General features: G+C 42.3%; 1 protein-coding gene across 3 annotated transcripts in view; it reads right to left on the bottom strand.

The window, feature by feature from the left end:
• Window positions 1-6,895: 6,895 nt before the first annotated feature.
• lrrk2 (leucine-rich repeat kinase 2) overlaps window positions 6,896-7,365 on the bottom strand; it is a 54,368-nt gene continuing 53,898 nt past the window's right edge. For all 3 annotated transcript variants that reach the window (XM_088645089.1, XM_088645091.1, XM_088645092.1), the window contains one exon: window positions 6,896-7,179. The gene's annotated coding sequence lies outside the window, so the exon portion shown is untranslated. The remainder of the gene's footprint in view (window positions 7,180-7,365) is intronic.

The raw sequence follows: 7,365 nt of genomic DNA, 5'->3' as shown, positions 1-7,365 counted from the left end.
TAAACTGACCATTTGCCCAGAACATCGTAAACTGGCCAAATACCATGAACCCCCCTCTTTACCATCAGACCGAGTGACGTCAGAAACGGAGAAGAAAACACTATATAACCCAAAAGTTTGTAACAGTACGTTGAACAATACTTCGGTTTTGTTGTTTCTTGCGGGAAACAAGACTTCGGCTTTATTGTTCCTTGCATGCAATAAACTCATCTGTTTTACTTCATCTCGGGATCAAGAACCTTATTTCTTCTGTTACAACAAATTTGGCATAGTCGGCGGATGCTCCAGAAGGCGCAGAACTTCCCATCGGCAGGAGAGACGGTCAGCGCGCACATAACTAAGAGGTAAGGACTCCTCTTTTATTTAAAAGTCCCGACTCTCTCTGACCGATTGGGAAATCTCTGCTCCCTGCGAGAATCGCCCGAGATGACGGAGTAAACGTGAGTTTCTGAATTCCTCTGGCCCGGGGAAGGTACCGGTGTATGTAATGGGTTGGTTGCTGTAAGCCCAGAATTTGGTCTGGCAGGGGTTCCGCGGTATTGTGTACAGGCGTTCGAAGCTGGTGTATGCCTTAATTGCGCGTGGAGTTTTGAACGGGTTTTGGACCCTTACCGTGAAGTTCAGGACTGGTGTGGGTCTTAATTGCACCCGGAGTTCTGAAGGTCAGAACTGGTTTGGGTCTTAATTGCACCCGGAGTTCTGAGGCTCAGAATCGGTGTGGGCCTTAATTGCGCCCGGGGTTCTAGAGCAAGTGGTGCATTAAATGCACGTAGTTCAGGACTGGTGTGGGTCTTAATTGCACCCGGAGTTCTGAAGGTCAGAACTGGTTTGGGTCTTAATTGCACCCGGAGTTCTGTGGCTCGGGATCGGTGTGGGCCTTAATTGCGCCCGGGGTTCTGGAGCTGAGTGGTGCATTAAATGCACGTATAATCCAGGATTGGTGTGGGCTTTAATTACGCCCGGGGTCCTGAGATTAGCTACGCCTTGATCGTGCACAGATTGGAGTGGCGTGGTTTCTGGCGTGGCGTGGTTTTTTTTTGTTTTAAAGGAAACAGGAGTAGAAGAGATATATGTATGTATGTTTTTGGTGTTTTCCTTGTTTGTGAAATACATATACACACGCACGACACTAACATAAACACACCTCATAATAAAAGAGCAAAGCATTAAGTAGCAGGATTTAAAGGACGTTGAGACCCGAGAATCGCCCTGATTGAGCTCAGTGCGTAAGTCCACCCCGGGGCAAAAGCAGCGATGCTGGCGTTCTGGGGATGGTGAATTACTGATCAGGAAAGGGGGTTTTCGAGGTCTCGTTTCTTACCTGTGAACAGTGCGGTGTAAATCCTCTCTAAAGTCTCTGAGAGGTATTTAGATCTGGAGGTAACAGACGCCCTTGGCTGAATGAGTGCAGTAATGCACAGGTTTTTCCAAGTGAGAACATCCCCCTACTGAATGAGCTGTTACCTCACACACGACAAAAGTAAATCTTAAAGAGACCGAACATGTGCGCTAACTGATGGTTTGAGAAAGTGCTGGAAGGGTCCGTTTAAATATCGGAAAAGTGTAAGTTGACGGAAAAGAAGGAGAAAAATATGGAAAATGCTGAGTTTGTCAGAGGGAATTTGGGGCGAAGACGCCTGTAAAGAAAGCATATATGAGTATTGATTGGCAAAAGCACAAGCATGTAGCTCCCACCCTGGTGCACGGCCGGCACCAGTAGTGGCAGATACATGACGAAAAAGAAAGAAATTGGGATGTGACTTAAAAGTGTGTTTACGGGGAAAATAAAAACCCGGAAGAAAATATACTTTACTCGCTACGAAAGAGTATAGAAAAAAAAAAGCTAAAAGAGGCAGTACAGGAGAATGAGAAACGAATTAGGAATTAACTCCTGGTCACGCTGCACTGGTTAATGTGCTGCAGCCAGCGACTAAGTTATATCCTGCTCTCCCACAGGGGAACAAACAGGCAGGAAACGAAAATAATTGGGATCAATTCCCTCAGTGGCCATATGGAGAAGGGGGGTCTGATTGGGATAACACTTGGTATGAGTGTGATAAAGACGGATCAGGGTCTCCCCTGTTAGAGGGAGGGCGCCCGCAGATCTGTACTCTCACTCGAAGTGGGAAAGGACTTGATGTAGCAGGGGCTGGCGCCGTTGATGACAGCGCCACTCTAACACTGTCTCGCACCCCGTCGAGGGGGTCTGCAATCGCACCTACCTTCCCTGATTTCCCCCATACGATCAAATCCAAAACCGTAAGATATTGACCGGTGGGCTAAAGTACCGCACCCGAAATTAGAAATGCAGCGAACCTGGAGTGCGCTTCAGGAATTAAAAGGATTCATGTAGAAGTAAAACAAGAATACAGCACATTGTATTACGAAGAGAAAAATATATTCTCGATGTGTATGTGTGTTTTATGAATTTGTGTGCCGGCATGTATGTGTGTAACTGTGAGTTTTGGTCTACTAAATGACGGTGTGAGTGTGTTTAGCCAGCGGGACTGGCTAGAGACGTAACTAAAGAGACTTGACGAAAATCAACTTAAGGAGATTGGAAAATATAAGAGCGTCTGAAACGTATAAGTACAGTACAGGTGGACGTAAAAGTAGTTAAACAGTTTTTGTATTTTTATACAATTAGTTGCAATAATGGAAACAATTTGGTTTTATTCGAATGTCTCGAAACCAGACATGCTGAAACGCTGTAGGTTTAGAATCGAGACTGGAGAGAATAACGTCTTGTGAGAAAATCTGTTTTCCTAATGATTAGATCCTGTAAATCCCTTGTAGCCTCCCTAAGTCTGTCCCAGTCCAGTGGTTAAAAATGTACTGTTAATGGAGTGGTGGTTTCTCTGTTAGGGGATACTGGAGCACTACTGTCATGCTTGTTTCACTCCTCTGTTCAACAGTGTGCTATAGAGTAATGCATATAGGAAGACGGCAGGAGGCCACAGGAGTATTGGGGCAGCAAGTTTTACTTGCTGAGTACCAGATTTTAATGGGTGGTTTTATCCCAGATCTATTGGGTTGGAATATTATGTATTACAAAGAATGACTATCCAGAACAGGGTATCACGTGGCTTCAACTGGCTGTGATCACTCAGTATGTTGATGGTATTCTGAGTGCTTCCCCTGACGAGGAAACCCACAAGTCTGAGTTGCTTCAGCTTTAGAGTGTCTAATAGAAGCAGTTATGATAAGGCCCTTTTGTGTCTAGCATTGTGAAATTTTAACAGGGCCTGGGTGCAATGTTTTTTTACAGGGTGAGCACAACTCTTAACAGATCTGCTTAAGGGGGGAGTGCAGTACAAGGACAAGATTGCCTTGGTTCCCGCAGCAAAAGCCTCCTGTAATAATTTGAAACAAGTTCTCTTACAGGTGCTGAGACTGGGGTTTCCTCAGATGGATCAACCATTCCTTTGTATTATTGCAAGTAGCTGACAGAGGCCACCCAAGGAGCCCGCGAGCAGGTCCTGGAGGCGTGGGGACCACCACCTGAAGGAGGGCACAACCTCATCCCAGGAGAGTGGGTGTGGATCAGGAAATTTCCTTCACAGGTTCTCCAGCCCAGGTGGGACGGACCCTACCAGATCCTGTTGACAACCGAGTCTGCGGTTCGAGTGGAAGGAAAAGATCGCTGGATCCACGCGTCACACTCCCGACGAGCCTCATCCCCAGACCCAGAATGAAATCATTTCTGTCAATAATGATAATTGTTGCTGTAGAACTATGTTCCGCAGGGATTAATGATCATCTCTCCCACAAAGGAGAACATGGAATTAATTCCTTTTTAGGCCTCTCCTATCTGACAGCTAAGAAACCAACCAAAGTGCCTGCTGGGTGTGTGCCGCATTACCCAAATATGTACAGGGAGGACTTCCTATGGGGGCCATTCCTTGGCGTCTCGAGGAAGTCATAGGCATGATCATTTGGAGGGATAATTTAGGAGATTTTAATATGACAAACTATGGGGGTTGCCATAACACGACTTTAACCTGCACAACATTACAATATCTACAGGAGCGAGGCTTAGAGCCCACGAGTTTCACAGGCTCTTACGCTCCTAAATATAACAGAAGCCATACACCACCATACCTGACTCTAAATAAGGAACGTGAGGGAAACATATGTTTTCAGCACACTAATGGTCTGCACTTGGTTGGATGGAGTCGTTGCAACCTTACCATCGCTGCAAATATATCCACCTCTACCTTCCAAATTCCAGGATGGGATCGGCACACCCCACAATTCGGTATAAGTTTCTTATTTTCAGAGGCATGGGGAGCGCCAAACGGAACATATTTCATTTGTGGAAAACGAGCCTACCCATGGTTGCCAGCCCAGTGGTCTGGCTCATGTTATTTAGGATATGTGGTTCCTCATATCCGTGTTCAAATCCACAGCCCCTTCGGACCTAACCACAGACCACAAAGAAAATTGGCTGATTGGGAATATTATTTAGGTATAATATTTCCACAAGCCGGCATGAACTTTCTGAGTCGAGAGTTAATTCAAATGGCCTCGACTTTAGAAGAATTAGCAAATTCTACCTCATCTAGTCTGAAGGCTGTTAATGATGAGATGGTAGCCCTCAGAACAGTGGCCATGCAGAACCGACTAGCTTTAGATTATGTACTGGCGGCCCAAGGAGGAACTTGTGTAGTAATTGGCACTGAATGCTGCACATATATTCCTGATAATTCTGAGCACATCTCAGATCTGGCCCAACACATTTACAATGAGGGACAGAAATATCAGGACTATTATACTGAAAATTGGGGAATTGGGTTTTGGGTAAAGTCTGTGTTTGGGGCCTGGGGTGGAACCTTTTTATAGTGTTTATCCGTAGGAGTAGTATTGTTTATATGTATAATTGTAATCATCACATTCACAAAAACATGTATCACATCTTGCTATAACCGTGGAACGTACAATGACATGGCAATACATACCTGTTCGCCAAGAAAGGAAAGATCTGCCCTGACATTGTATGTATAAAAATAGGCTACACTGACGTATGCCATATTTTATAAGGGGGGAATGAAGAAAGATGTGAAGACGGGGGTTTGAATTTAATCCTTTCTGTAGGGGGTTTAGACTTCTAAGTCACAAGCTGGGGTTTATGGCAGGAAAGGGGGTTAACTGATAAGGATTGCAGATGCAAGCTAGGAACCCCCCTGGGTGTAATGTTAAACTGACCATTTGCCCAGAACATCGTAAACTGGCCAAATACCATGAACCCCCCTCTTTACCATCAGACCGAGTGACGTCAGAAACGGAGAAGAAAACACTATATAACCCAAAAGTTTGTAACAGTACGTTGAACAATACTTCGGTTTTGTTGTTTCTTGCGGGAAACAAGACTTCGGCTTTATTGTTCCTTGCATGCAATAAACTCATCTGTTTTACTTCATCTCGGGATCAAGAACCTTATTTCTCTGCACTCACTAACAACCAATAAATAGTAAGTATTTTGTGCTACAAATAATAAATATTTATTTCAATTACCTACAAAAGAAACACCTTAACAATGATAAACCACAGTAACTATTTAGAAAGGCCTTTAGAGTAGACATTTAAACAAGAATAATATTTTAAGGACATAACATCTGTATACTCTAGCTATCTCTGAAGGTGTAGGAAGGTGCTGAAAATGTGAAAAAAATCAAAAAGTCCTGTATAGAACAATAAACCAAAAAACATGATAGAACAAAACACAGCAATAAAGAAAACTCAATGATCTATACATCAGCTTGTTTGGCACTTTTCATTTCCTTCTGGCCTCTTTTTTAGGGAGTTGTGTGTGTGAGATTTTCGTTTCAACAAGTGTGATATTGCAAATCTTAAATCGTTAAATTGCAACAGGATACTTCAAACACAATTCTAAATGGAATTGTATCCTCATACATTTTAAAAGTGAGATTTGTGTACATTACTAACTTACCTAGGGAAAGATTTAGACATACAGTATGTGATTTAAAATCTTAAAGAGATTAAAATTATTTAAAGCTATATAGAGTCCTTATCAGGACATAATCATTCTCATGATTCTGAGAGCACAGTATGTTCATAGGTAATAAGAAGTGAAGGGTGCCTTCTGTGTGGAGTGTAGTATGCCTTTGTAACCTTCTGCTACAGTATGTGTAGGCTTTGTCTGAGTGCCCTGGTTTCTTCCCATGTTCCAGACTGGCTACTGTAAGTTTCACTATGGCCCAGTGATGTGTTCAGAATCTGCTCTTGTCAATTCTTGCTTCCTTTGCTTCAGGAACAGCCTTTTGCTTCCTATAACACTCACCAATACATGAGGTTTTCAGATGCCAGCTATACAGTACATACTATAGGCAGTAAAGATGATTTAATTTTTCACATCAGCTCCCAGTGCATTTCACCTTCATTCGTTTGTTGAATTCTGTACTGTATCATATTATAATAATAATAATTCCTTACACTCACATAGCTCTTTTCTGGACACTCCATTCTCCATTCAGAGCACTTTACAGGTAATGGGGTCTCCCCTCCACCACCACTAATGTGCAGTATCCATCTGGGTGATGCAACGGCAGACATACTGTATTGCGCCAGAAAGCTCACCAAACATCAGTTATCAGTGGGGAGGAGAAACAGAGTGATGAAGCCAATTCAGAGAATGGGGATTATTAGGAGGCCATAATTGGTAAAGGCCACTGGGAAATTTGGCCAGGATGCCAGGGTTACACCCTACTCTTTTTGAGAAACACCCTGGAATTTTTAATTTTTAAGACCCCTATAGACAGCCACAATACAAATAGCCATTTCCAGTTATTAATACATAAAATTTAAAAGAACACAGAAAATAAGAAAAACATTGAATTAAGTCCATCTGTTTTGTAAGAGAAAAACACAACCAGAGTACACAAAATAATTTCAAGTTTATTACATACTGTATGCATATAATTAAGTTGAATAAGTATATGGGGTATAATCAGTGATATGCAACTCAGTTTTCCTTTAGGTTTTAAACGCTTAAGCAAGGAAAAATTTGTACATTCAATAAAATTGTCCCTTTTTACATTTTGTAGCACTAATAGTCTTACTTCAAGAATAGCATACATCTAAATAAATTTACAAAAAGTACCAGCTGTACTGTGTGAAACATTATTAATGGTACACACCGGTCTTGTCCCCAGACAAATTCTGCAAAAAAACACACAAAGGTCAGCAATAACAAATAACAGAAAATGTATACAAAGTATTTTAAAAATAGACATATACTGTATGATGAGAGGAAAGTAATAAAAACACATTATGTCTATTTTCCTGATGCGTCACGTATTCATCCAATACTTCAGAAAGTGCTAAGTCTCTTCCCCAGAAATAAAA

Source organism: Lepisosteus platostomus, chromosome 9 (assembly GCF_059453375.1).
Source record: "Lepisosteus platostomus isolate fLepPlt1 chromosome 9, fLepPlt1.hap1, whole genome shotgun sequence".
Lineage (NCBI taxonomy): Eukaryota > Metazoa > Chordata > Actinopteri > Semionotiformes > Lepisosteidae > Lepisosteus > Lepisosteus platostomus.
This window is presented reverse-complemented; position numbering and strand designations above follow the sequence as displayed.